Source organism: Protopterus annectens, chromosome 8.part1 (genome assembly GCF_019279795.1).
Source record: "Protopterus annectens isolate FY-2018-M chromosome 8.part1, PAN1.0, whole genome shotgun sequence".
NCBI classification, from domain to species: Eukaryota; Metazoa; Chordata; order Ceratodontiformes; family Protopteridae; genus Protopterus; species Protopterus annectens.
The window spans coordinates 270,649,751-270,663,413 of NC_056742.1; the positions used below are offsets into that span (position 1 = coordinate 270,649,751).

General features: G+C 44.8%; 1 long non-coding RNA gene across 1 annotated transcript; it reads right to left on the bottom strand.

The window, feature by feature from the left end:
- Window positions 1-4,255: 4,255 nt before the first annotated feature.
- LOC122810308 lies at window positions 4,256-13,461 on the bottom strand. The gene is made up of 2 exons (XR_006366080.1): window positions 13,317-13,461; window positions 4,256-4,540 (listed from the first exon to the last, which is right to left on the bottom strand). It is a non-coding gene; the product is annotated as an uncharacterized LOC122810308 (long non-coding RNA).
- Between the last annotated feature and the right edge of the window lie 202 nt (window positions 13,462-13,663).

The following is a 13,663-nucleotide window of genomic DNA, read 5'->3' on the forward strand; positions in this document are numbered from 1 at the left end:
GATGGAGTCTGTGGAGAAATATGGTCACCTGCAAAAGGGAGAGCAGCTTTAGATGGATTAGAGAGTCCCCTGGTCACAAGCAACTGAGCAACAAGCCGCAACACATCCTGTTCTGAGAGGGTCCTGGTTGACCTCATAGAGAGACCTGATGGAGATTCTGTCCTGTCCAAAAAGGGGCTGTACTGACTTCCCTCAAAAGGATCCATGGAGGGAGAGTACTTAGTTCTGGCATGTTTGTGTAATGTAGAGCCTGGAGCAGAGGGTGTCTGCACCGACGAGAATGGTGCTGAGGGTATCGGAGCCGACAAAGGTGGCGCCATAGGCATTGAGGGTGTCTGCACCATTTAGGGAGGTGTGGCAAATGTCTGCACCGATGAATACGGTGCCGCCGAAGAAGGTGTCTGCACCAGTAATGACGGTGCTGAAAGTGACTGCACCAAGCAGGTTGGTGCCGAAGGCATTTGCGCCATAGAGGTTAGTATTCCAGAAGTTGACTGCATCAGCAAGGACGGAGCCGAAGGAGTCAGCACCAACGGTACCAAAGGAGACTGTACCTGTAAAGACGGTGCCAAAGGAGTCTGCACCGACGTCAGCGGTGTTGAAAAAGGCTGTGACGATACTGTCAGAGCCATGAGTGTCTGCAACAAGAACTCTGGTGCCGGTGAAGAAGACATAGCTGGAGTGAGAACAAATTTGGGCCGAAAGGACCACAGATGGCAGCATCGGGCCTGAAGTTTTCACCTTTTTGTGAGTCGGCTCCTTGTGGGCTCCAGAGGGAGACGAAGTGAGCGACCTGGAGGAGAAGAAGAAGAAGGTGTCTTATGGGGTTTAGAAGGAGGGGGTGAGCCCTCCAACCCAGAGTTATCAAAAGTAGGATAGTTCACTGTCAACACAATTTTCCTAGACACCAACCTATGTGATCACTTTTCAGGGGAGGGTTGTCAATTTGATAATTACAGGACGAGTGACTTTTGCCAAAGTGTAAGATTATACACTTCTTCCCATTTAGTTTTAATGAGTGGTTTTGATACCAGCTATTTGTTTGGAAGAGGCCCTCTTGGAGGATCTGTGTGTCCACTGAGGATCTTACAATGGCACTAAGTTTACAGTTGTCTACAAACTTGGTCAGCCACAAACCTTTAACATTAGCTTTGTCCTCTGAGAAGTACATGCAAAAGAGGAGTGGTCTAAAGACTGAAACCTGGGTTACACCACTAGTGACAGATCTTTTGGAGGAGATAAAGCCACTTGGCCTAATTTCCTGTGTTTGATTTGTGAGCCAATTTGCAATCCAATGAGTTACATAGGGACTGACATTTAGCCAGGAGAGTTGGTCTATAATACCCAAGTATAGGATGGTGCTGAATGCCTCTGCATGGTATAGGTATGTGATGTTCACTGTTCTGCCCTCATACATTACTTCAGTAGTTTTTTTTGAAGAAGCAGACTGATAAATGGGCAGGATCTGCCTTTGATGAATCCAAACAGAGCTGGGTCGAGAGTCTGCAGTTTACCTGTATGCTTATTAATTCCATAACCTTACAGATGAGACTGGTCAGGCTTACACGCCTATAATTACCCATGTCCACTGAAGTCCCACCTTTGTAAAAGGGAAAAACTGCTGCTGTCCTCCTTTCATGCAGCATGAAGCCAGTTTTGAGGCTATTGCACAGTTTCTGTAGAGGATAAGACTAGTCATGTCTCAGGCTATCCAGCAGGCCATCCTGGTATGTTACCTAGTCCCACAGACATAAAAAAATTAATTTCCAAACCAACTTCATTTTCCGCATACAATGAAAAAAGGTTTTTCAAACTATACTGACAGTGTAAACATAGCATATATAACATTCCACTAGTACATGCACTGATGATTACTACAGCAATCTATCAAGTCAAAAATGAATAGTTCATAGATGAATGAAAATGGAGAAAAACTACCCAGTACTCATAACATATATTAACAAATGTATTGGATATACATATATATATATATATATATATATATATATATATATATATATATATATATATATATATATATATATATATATACCAATAGCATGAATCCTAGGTTTAGAACATATTTTTTTTAACTACAGTAATATCAATTCCCTTATACAAGCTAATGGATAAAAATGTATTTACAAAAATATTCTAAAAAGAAAAAAAATAAGTTAACTATATAGAGAGGCTGACTTTTCATGCCAAAGCTTTAGGCATAATCTCACATATTCAGGTCTTTTCTCTAGGGTCCCAACTATACTTCTAATACTCAATGCTTTATCTATACGCTCATTCTTAAAATGTGTATCCCAATTCTATCCTACTTCTTTCTCCAAGTGATTGCTGCTGTTCCTTTTTATTGCCATACGGCCCACTTATTGAGTAACTTCCTGCCAGACTCCTCATTTTGAAATTCCAGATCCCAGTTTCATTCATCCTTACCTTAACCTCAACTATCAGGGCAGACAGCCACAAATCATGCTACATCCTCAAGCTTTATAGAAATAAAAAAAGTATAAACTGATAAAAAAAAAAATTACACAATTACTACTTTCGATCCTGTAGCTATAGTCCCTTGGTGTAGGAAGGTCATGATGGTGCTCTGACCACCCAAACAGCTGGAAGAACAGTTCAAACATTACTGAGCATGCTTGCTACAGTGGCTGCCTGAGATGCACCTTTTGCTGTCTTCTGATCTTGGATCCATGAGAAGACACTGTAAACGCAAACATCATAATGCTGAGAAATTAATCTAGTAGAAACAGTGAGGTCCATATAAAATTAAATAAGCATCCTTCCCCACCATACTTAAATATGCTAACTCCACAGTTACATAATCAAGGAAAACAAAACCACCTACAAAATGTCACTGCTGAAGGTAAACTGGTCAAACTGAGCCTGCAGTTTAAAAAGTAAAAAAAAAAAACAGCAGTAAACTTCTAGCTGTCCTAATAGCCCTATGCTCAATTCTTCACAATTCATGGCACACAACAATGACAAAAGATGCAAATCAGTAATCCAGTGAGTCTAGATGCACAGTACAGCTGACAAAGAGAGAGGGGAAAAAAAACAAGGACAGCAATACTTTAATAATAAAACAAAAAAATGTGTACTTTTGTATTAGGCAAGCCTCCTGGTCCCCCCCAGTCCAGCATCACTAAATATACTAACTCAAAGAATGTGCAACCTTGGGGGTAAGGGAAAACTTCTCCACTATCAAAGTACTGCAGCATTGCTCATAGCACTACCTTCTTTTCAAAAGAATTAGGATTCCACTAATCCTCATTAGTGAATTCCATTCCAATTAAAGGCTTTCCAATAAAACACATACGAAATAACACATAAAACAGTTATACTTGTTAAAACTAGACTTTGATATTAGTAGTCCAATATTAATTTCACATAAAAACAGTTCATCCCAATAAACAGCATACTATCCTGGCTTTCCACTTAGGAGAATGAAAGTTGTGAGCTCAACCTCTTGCTAGAAGGTAGAAGCACATATGAAAAAGCTGGACATACCCAGAGAAGGGTGTGAACAATATCTATCCTCTTAGCCTCCAGCCTTCTCATGATGATCAAGTACTAGCCTGGAGTCATGGAAGAGACCCACCTGATGATCACTGATTCTCAATTGTCATCATCTTACAAAAGGCTAGAAAGGCTTAAAGATTTTCCCTGCCTCAGCTTTCTGTAGTTGTTTTGAAATGTTTGACACTAAACCAACTCATGGTCCTCCACTAAAGAATCCAGGCAGCAGTAATGCAGGTCATAGCTCAGTTACAATAACACTTTACAGCCTTTAAATGAATTTTGGGCATTAAACATAAAAAATCTTTTCTTCATTACAGTGCAGGATTAAGATCCGAACTATGTGAGTGATGACAAACCTGTCAGAACACAAGGATAAGCATAATTTTCTAGACTGACATATGACATCCCAAAGTGCACCCACTTAATTGATACTGTCCACTGTACAAGGCAAAACACAACATTTACCTACATTTTCAATTGCACAAGGGGCTAGAATAGAATAGAGCATGATTCGCTAAGCACTCTTATAACAGTTTAACCATGCAGCCAAATAAAAACAATACTACACAGAGCTACACCATCTCAGAGAATCTGCTAGTGTCCATTCAAAGTAAACAAAAACTACAAAACTCTATATTTATCTAGTAGCATTTAACATAACCAGTTTTCATCTGCTTAAGCCGAAAGAAGAACAAACAGTGCACATAAAGTCAAAAAATGACAACATGAAATTCATTTTATTAAAAGCAAACATCAACATTTCATTCTGATAAGTTATGTACATTTCAGGCATTTACAGCTTAAGATTTAATAATAATATACATTTTATGTTTACTACATATAAAGACTGTACACATTCATTAGAAAATAATTCAATAAATGCAATATATAAATTAAATTATTTTATTAACCGAACTACCCTCATGGAGGATAGTAACTATTCAGCTGTTACAGTGATTTTCCATTTGACAGTTACCTCCTTTGTGGAGACAGATTTTTTAATCTGAAAAACAGAACAAACACAGTCATACATATATTGTAGCATTTTCAGAGTATTTATAATACAAACATTATCTACAGAGATACAAACTGCTATTGTAACTACTCAAATACAGGTCGTAAGTGGTAAAAAAAAATGAAGACAAATACACCCCAGTCAAAGGCTAGTTAACAAGGCAAGAATTTTGGAGTAGGAAAACAGAACATAGAGGTTATGAATGAGTTTCTGATCTTAACCATGTTATTATGGGCTCGACAAATGGATGCCAAGAAATGCACCTCGAGAGCAAAGCTCTCATACAGAAGCAAAGCTCTGCCATTTCAACTGTAAGTATAAGTGAGAATCTACATAGACTAGCACTTCCCATATCTATTCTTTACCCTAAAGGACCAAGCTGTAAAGATAGCTGTACTTCCTAAGCTTATCTTGGGTTATTGGAATAGTCCATCAATGGAGATCTGATTGTTTTGCAGTTTTTAGACATGCAGAACTGCAAAGAGTTGTTGTAGTGGGGGGGGGGGGGGGCTCTTTAGCACCATACTGCAGTAACCATAGAATTTACTATGTTATGAAGGCTTTGCCCTACATTTAAAAAAAAAAATCGCCTTATCCTGTTATTACTCAGACTGCAGTTTTTGTATACAGCTTTTTTCACCTTATCCTGTTATTACTCAGACTGCAGTTTTTGTATACAGCTTTTTTCAGGATAATCAAGTGTCGCGGTGGTGCAGCGGTTAGCGTTGTCACCTCACAGCAAGAGGTTCTCTAGTTTAATTCTCGGCTGGAGCACCTTGTGTGCGGAGTCTGCATGTCCTCCCCACAGTCAAGTGAATCTAAAGGCATGCAGGTAGGTGTGAGCGTGTGTGGGTGTGCCTTCTTTAAAGGTTGGGTGCCAGGCTGGCATCTCAACACCGTAAAAATTCACTGCCAGTCATTAACAGACAGCAGTTCTGTTGTGGTGACCCCTAACCGGGAAAAGCAGAAAGACAGTATCAAGTGTTACTCCACTGACAGGATATTAAAAAAAAAAAATCCACTCTGTCCAGGAAGGCACAACGCCACTGCAAGATACACCAAGTTTTAAAATATAAACAGATAAGTGCTTTTGCCTTTACACAATAAAAAAAAATTCTTCAAATAAAAAAACAGAGTATTTAAAATCAACTCTATGAAGTCACATGACCAGCAGTTGTTTTCTTAAAGTTACAATGTGACATTTGACTAATGTTGTAACTGCCTAATCCCAAAGCTATCTAGACAAAAGCAATTTTTTAACAGTCATTACTAAAACTGAATGATAGGCTTTAAGTTTAAGCAAACAAGTAATAGAGGAATGTTCATTCAGACCTGGGTTGCTTCCATTAAAATGAAGCTGACACATTAACTCTTTTTCTTCCAGCAGCAACCCCCAAAGTCCCTCCCGTGATTCAATTTTACATGTTCAACCACTGTAAATTTAAATTAATGTTCTGGGCAAGACATAAGGTGCTTAGACAATGCATTAGTTTTGCTTTTGTTCTGTATTGCATATAAATGTTTGTACATTCCGTTTTTTAATTAGAAGTTAAGTACTCACCATAACGTTCCATCTGAGTAGGTGTATTCATTTGTCTGCAACCTGTGGGTTATGGATCCGATATCGGATCCGAACCGGCATGGTTTTCCAGCTATGGATCCAAGCTCTCAGCTCCTCCCCTCACCCATAATGCCCTGCTCTACCCTCATGACCTCAGATCGAGTTTGCCAAAGCAACAAAACCCTAAAAAGGGTAACACAGAATATGCAGGAAACTGAAAGGCCAGGGGGATAGGAGGGCGGGATGGTTGCAGACAAATGAATACACCTACTCAGATGGAACGTTATGGTGAGTACATAACTTCTAAATCTGAAGTAGGAGATTCATTTGTCTGCAACCTGTGGGACAGAGTCCCCAGCTACCTGAATCTTGGGCGGCCATCATGGAAGGATATTCCGAGCACCGTGAGCCAAAGGATGCTCTACCCTAGATGCAAGATCCAACTTATAGTGGGAAATAAGCGTATGAGATGAAGCCCACGTGGCTGCTGCACAAATATCATCTAGAGGAATCCTAGCCTTGAAGGCTGCCGAGGTAGATACTGACCGGGTTGAATGGGCATGAACACCCTCCGGTGCGGGCCTTCCTGAAGCTTGATAAGCCAATAAAATGCACTGTGAAATCCAGCGGGACAGAGAAACTTTAGAGATTGGCTTGCCCAAATTGAATTTTGCAAAGGAAATAAACAGCTGGTCGGATTGCCTATGACCAGCTGTCCTGTTCAGATAAAATCTAAGTTGCCTGTGAACATCTAGTGAATGTAGCTTATATTCACCTTTGTTTTCATATTTAGGGAAGAAAACAGGGAGGTTAATGGACTGATTGATGTTCGCTTCAGAAGCGATTTTAGGAAGAAAGGACGGGTTGGTCCTGAGGGAGACACGGTCCGGATGAAATACCAAGTAAGGAGGTTTAGCTGATAATGCTTGAAGTTCAGAAACTCTCTTGGCTGATGTAATGGCTACCAAAAGGCTGTCTTGTAGGACAAGAATTTGAGATCCACCGTAGCCGCTGGCTCGAAGGAGGCGGTCAAGGCCTGTAGGACCAGAGAAAGGTCCCAAGGAGGAACTGCTTGTTTTATAGGGGGCCTGAGAAGAAAAGTACCTTTGAGAAAAATTTTACACAATTTGGCTGACATAAGAGGATTAGAGTCATGGCCAATGTGATAGTGAGAAATTGCCGCCAGCTGTACTTTGACTGTGGAACTGCTGGCACCATCGTTAAAGAGAGTGGTTAGAAAGTCAAGTACTAAAGGAAGAGGAACCGTGAAGGGATTCAGGCCTTGCCGCTCCGCCCACAGAGAAAGCGTTTCCACTTGCTTCGGTAAACCTTTCTAGTGGATGGTTTATGAGCTGCCACCAAGATTGCCTTAACCGGTGATGAAATACCGGGAGTCCTTATCAAGAGTGGAACTGGAGCAGCCAAGCGGTCAGCTTCAGGTTGTCCAGATTCGGAGGAGGAATGCAGGATGGATGGGAAATCAGATCCGGGATGGGATCTAGAATCCAAGGAGGATTCACCGAGTGAGACCTTAGGAAGGGGAACCAGATCTGTCGAGGCCAGAATGGAGCAATGAGAATCATTCTGCAACCCACCGAGAGGCTTTCTGAAGAACTTGGAGCATCAGAGGCAAGGGTGGATAGGCATACAGAAGACCGGGTGGCCAAGCATGCACCAGGCGTCTCTTGGGGTACCTCCGGGAGGAGGTATTAGGCGAAAAAACTGTCGCACTTGGTGTTTGAGGGAGAAGCAAAAGATCGCATGAAGGGTTCCCCACCGTGCGAATATGCGTTCCGCTACTTGACAATTGAGAGACCACTCGTAAGGGGTCAGAATGGTGCGACTGAGCTTGTCCGCTAGGATGTTGGACCGACCGGAATGTGCGTTGCTATTAGAAAGCGATTGGTGGAGATTGCCCATTCCCAAACTCTCATGGCCTCTCGACAAAGAGGGTAAGACCTTGTTCCCCCTTGCTTGTTGATGTACCAGACAACAGACATGTTGTCCGATTGAATCATAATGGTTCCCAAGGGAAGAAAGTCCTGAAGTGCTAGCAACGCTAAGAGCACTGCTCTCATCTCTAGAACATTGATATGCAGTAAGGTCTCTGAATCGTTCCACGTGCCTTGGGCGGTCCGGCCCATAAAGTGCCCCCACCCGAGGCGGGAGGCGTCCGTGGTCACCGTGGCGAGAGGAGAAGCACAAAATGGGCGGCCTTTGTGGAGATCCGGGGAGTGGAGCCACCACAAGAGGGACCGCTTGCAAGCCTTGCTGATCGCTATGGGATGATGCATGGGGAGAGCAAGGTATGACCACTGTACTAGGCGTCCACTGTAGAATGCATATTGAGCCTGGCAAGAGGAAGAAGTGCTATAGCCGATGCCATGGACCCTAGAGCCCTCAGGACCAACTCCGCTGGAACAGAACTTGAATGGAGAATGGCCGCACCTGGAGCTGCAGATTTAGAACCCTGTCCGCAGTGAGGAAGGCTCGTAAACTCCTTGTGTCTAGCCTGGCCCCTATAAAATCTAAGAGCTGTGTGGGCGCCAGGTTGGACTTTTGTATTTATTGTGATGCCCAGAAAGGGAGCAAGATGGAGAAAGGAGTCTCGCCAATAGAAGTAGATGCCTTGTTGGGGCGGTAAGAAGCCAGTCGTCCAGGTAGGGAAAGACCTGCACCCCTGAAGCCTCAGGTGGGCGCTACCACTGCTAATACTTTGGTGAACACCCTGGGGGCTGTGGTGAGACCAAAGGGAAGGACCCGGAACTGGTAGTGACTGGCTCCCAGCGGGCGGAGAAACCTCCTGGGCGCCTGTCCATCAGGATGTGGTAGTGCAGCGTCCTTGAGGTCTATCGAGCACATCCAGTGATTTTCTCCCAGAAGGGGAGAATAGATTGCAGAGTGACCATTGAATTTTTCTTTGGGGACTGCCAGATTCAAGAGAGAGAGGTCTAGGATTGGTCTTAGTTCCCCGTCTTTTTGGCACTAAAAGAATCTGGAGTAGAACCCTGATCCGATCTGGTCTGGGGAGCGGGCTGGATGGCTCTTTTCTTTAGCAGATGGCCAATTTCTGCCAAAGCGGCCTCCCGTTGACGGGTGGGATGTCTGGGAGGGACTTCAACTTTGGAAGGTGAAGGAAAGGAATGCGATATCCCTGGATATGATTTGGAGAACAGCGGTCCGATGTTATGGACTCCCATGCCGCTAGGTGCCCAACGTCCCCGACTGCCTCCAGAGTAGAGCAGTCGGGCAACCCTCAGGGTTGCTGCGGGCCGTTCAGAGAAAGGTTCCCTGGACCCGAAGTTTCTGGGAGCCCCTCTGCCTCTAGGGCGGCGTCCTCCCTGTCCTCCTCTGCCACGGAAGGACTGGTTGTCCGGAGCAGGCTGGGACTGCTGCGACTTCGGAACCACATCTTCTTCTGACCCTTTTGGTTCCTAGAATAGGGCCTCTGGGGTGCAGAGAAGCGGATTCCGACGGCAGACAGCGTCTTCCGTCCTTTTCGCTCTGGGTCAGCGTCTCATGAGCGGTCTTGCCAAACAGAGCAGAACCATCAAAGGCGTTAAGCGGCGCTTTGAAGGGCTCAGAAAAATCGCAGTGTGAGCCAGGCCTGGCGTCTAGTGACCAGTCCTGTCCCGCAGCTCTAGCGGCGCCTTCCGTTGCATGGGAGAGTAGCCGCATAGAAGTATTTGTAACTGACCTAAGAGTGGCCATACGGGTGGAGTGCAGAACTCTGTCCTCCTCCGAAATGGACTCAGGGGATGCAGCGTATTCCTTAATAAGATCTCGCTGCATCCTAATGACATGTGCCAAATAGTTCAGCGCCCTTACCAGAAGGTCGCGAACTGAACATCCGCTTCCCCAAGCAGTCCATCATCCGAGACTCCTTGCTCGGTGGGTGGACTGAGGACTCTCCTGAGCCAGTTCCCTCTTTGTGGCGCCGCCGTCAACATGGCATCTACGAGGCCCTTACTCCAATGGGCCCGGTCGGATGGCGGACTAAGGATCCTATCCGGTCTTTTGGGAATTGGCTCCACGGTGTCGGTTCCTTCCACGCCCTGGTGGTAATAAGGTCCACCAGGGGTCGGCAGGGACACCCAAGAGGTAGACGGGCCCGTTTCAAATGCCTCCAAGAACACGGACTCGTCCGAGGAAGACTTGGGGGCAGACCCCCCTTATACGGAGCATTTCCATGATGTCTCCAAAGGAGACATCCTCGGGGTGACCGTGGGGAGCCTTCCCTTCCTCCAAGTCCGTGTCTTCTGTAGAGACTCGGGGAGTCAATGTGCCTCCTTTTGCACGTATGCTTGCGAGGACATCCTCTGGGGGCTGTCAGAGGAGTCTCAAGCACCAATTTGCTCCATAGGAGCAACTTGGGGCACAGAAGCGGGCTGTCCCAGGGGCCGGATGGTGGAAGCCTGGCCCAGTGCAGAGGGAGCGGGGCGGGCGGAACAAGTGCGGGGTCCGGAGACCCTCAACAGAGCCCTCTCCACTACATCAAAAGCCGAAGGGAGCCGACCTCGACCAAAGGATCCGACAATCGGCTCCCCTCGGATCGAAGAGTGGACGGAGCGGCGCCGGCGCCGGATCCGAAGGACAATGCGCTCCGACACAGGCGGCGCCGAAGGAGCACTGATCCCCGGATCCGGCTCGGATCCAGGCTCCGAGAGGTCGGGTCCGGCACTCGAGGGCAGGGTCGGATCCGAGTACCAAGTACTATCGGCGCCGACCCACCCCGGCTCGAAGCTGCTCGGCTCCAGCTGCTCCGAACCCGGATAGCGGGTCGGAGAAGGAGCAATAGGCTTAAAAAGGGTGTTGAGCTCCCCGGAGGAGGCAAGAGCACTCCCATCTGCATCTGGGCCTGGATGAACCTTCTCATCATCCGGTCCAGATCAGCATCAGAAAGGCTATGAGTAGATCTCGGCGAGGCTACCGAGGTAGGCCTGGAGTGCCTCCTCGATAGCCTCGGCGGAGATCGGGTCTCCTCCTCCTCAGGACCCGGTGAAAAGCACACAGGGGACCGGAGCCGAGAAGGAGGAGACCGAACCGACTGAGCCGGGAGAAGCCGCTTGGCTGGCGGGGCGAAACAGAGGTCTCGGCCCGCCGCTTGGTGCTTCTCCCTCCGGTCCTTTACCAGCATCTCTCTCCTCTCCAGAAGCGGGAGGTTGAGTCCCAGGAGCAGGAGGGTGCCACAGGGGAACAACCGTAGCCACAGCTGTTCCCGAAGGAGCGGAGGCGGAGCCGAGTCTGGCGGTAAAGACCCGCCAAGACAAGCTTGGACCTCCGCTCCCTCAGTGCCCTGGGGTTGAACCCTGCACAAATGGAACAACCAGATGTGAGGTGTTCAACCCGAGACACTAACACACCGAGTGTGGCCATCAGCGGTGAGAGCTTATGGCCACACTCGGAGCATTTTGAAAAAATAGATTTAGGCTGATCAGCCATAATCTATAAACTACTAAAAGCTACTAAAAGTAACTAAAAACAAAAAGACACACAGGCCCAACACACACACTCTACAACAGCGAGGGAGGGAAAAAAATTACTTAATTTAACTCAAATTAAACTTTTCAGAAAGGGAAACCTAAACTTTCACACAGAATTAATCAAATAACCAAAAAATTTTCTGATTTTACAGGTAATAAAATACCACTTAGCTGAGAGCTATGAATGCAAATCCAGTCACCAGCGCGGCAAACGAGATCTGAGGTCATGAGGGTAGAGCAGGGCATTATGGGTGAGGGGAGGAGCTGAGAGCTTGGATCCATAGCTGGAAAACCATGCCGGTTCGGATCCGATATCGGATCCATAACCCACAGGTTGCAGACAAATGAATCTCCTACTTCAGATCATATGTTTAGTCTTTCCAGCATAAAACCTTTCACAACCTTCACACTGTATGTGCATCTACCACATTTAAATACCATAAGTGTATCTCGTTTTCCTTGATGGAGAATTTACCCCTATTCTTAATGGGGAAAATTTTAGGACACAAGAGGACATTATAACTGGTAGTTTATACCATCCACTGAACATGGGTGAGAAACCAAACTACAAGGTTAGATTTATCACTACTTTTTCTGTAGATCACAATTACATCAAGTGAGTCTTGATTAAAAACTGGAGTATTTCTAATGAAATTAAAGATGTCAAGGAAAAACTTTGCAACACCTCATTAGTTATTTAAAGAAAGGGGCTTAGTTTTAAGAATATTTATGAGTTCACCATGAAGGAAAACAATCAGAGACACACTTATGGTATGTTTAAATATGGTAGTTGCACATAGTGCAGAAAGATTTACTGTGGTAACACCTTTGCAGTAAAGGGGGAACGCCTTAAAGTCAAGGGTAGGTACAACTGTATGTCAAAAGGGGTCATTTATTTAGCCCTACATCAAGGAGGCTGCCCAGCATTAGAAATTTGCCCTTTTCCCCATTTTAGTGTGATCTCGGAGTAGGTATCTATGGTTGGGGGAGGTGTAGCACCCCCCCCACACACACACACCTGGGTGGGTTTGAAATGCTGCGCTTTGTGGGACGGTCTTAATGCTGGGGAACTCATTACTTTACCTGGAAAAGTAATTTGTTGAACTGAACGTTCGTGGATGTGAACATTAGCTGTATATGATTAGATGAACGAAGGTTCGCAGGACTGAACCTTCAATAACTTGATATAGACACCAGTTCTGCTGTATGAATGGCTATAACACTTATAAGAATCTAACTTGGGTCTATAAAGGCATAAACAACAATACGGAAAGGGGAAAACAAGAAATTAGAACCACCTAAAGCAAGCCAGAGATTTCTTGTACTTTGGTATTGATACAGAAAAATAGTCAGACAGTAATGAGATTTCTAGACAAGGGTCATCAGTTTGATTGAACGTACTGGGCAGTTCTTGACTTACTTGCACTTAGGTCTCTGGTAGGTTAGGATAGGCCATCAGACTGTACTAAGGCCTGTAATTCTGTGTTACATATACACACAAGACTGGATTCTGTGGACTGTCTGAGGTCCCTATACATGACCATACTACAACAATGTAGACTACTAAGTGGTCCCAAAGTGTGTGAACTTGTGACACCTAAATGACTGATTTACCTCACAAATAGTTGAGGTCTTTCATATTAGCTCAAGAGATTAGATTTGTCAGGAAGCCCTTGAATCTCTACATGATAAAGGCTTGCACATTTTTTTAAACACTTACCTTTTTAATATTTCTTGGTTCGACAAAGCTGTATTCTCTTCTATTTCACTGTCACTGTCAGAAGTATCTGTAGTATCAGCGTTACTGACAACTTCAGCTTTTGCAGACTTGTGTTTGCTTTTGTGTTTCTGTTTCTTTTGTTTCTTTTTCTATAAAACAATAACAAATCAAGGTGTAAATCTTAAATGCTTGTATCTCTAAATATGTTTTGTTAATTTCTTATATGATCCTATTCACCCACATTGTGCCTGCAAATAGTTAATTGAGACCAGAGCACTACCCCCCCCCATAAACAAACAAATAAGTAAATAAATGTACTTATTAAAATTCTTCTCTCAATTTTCAGT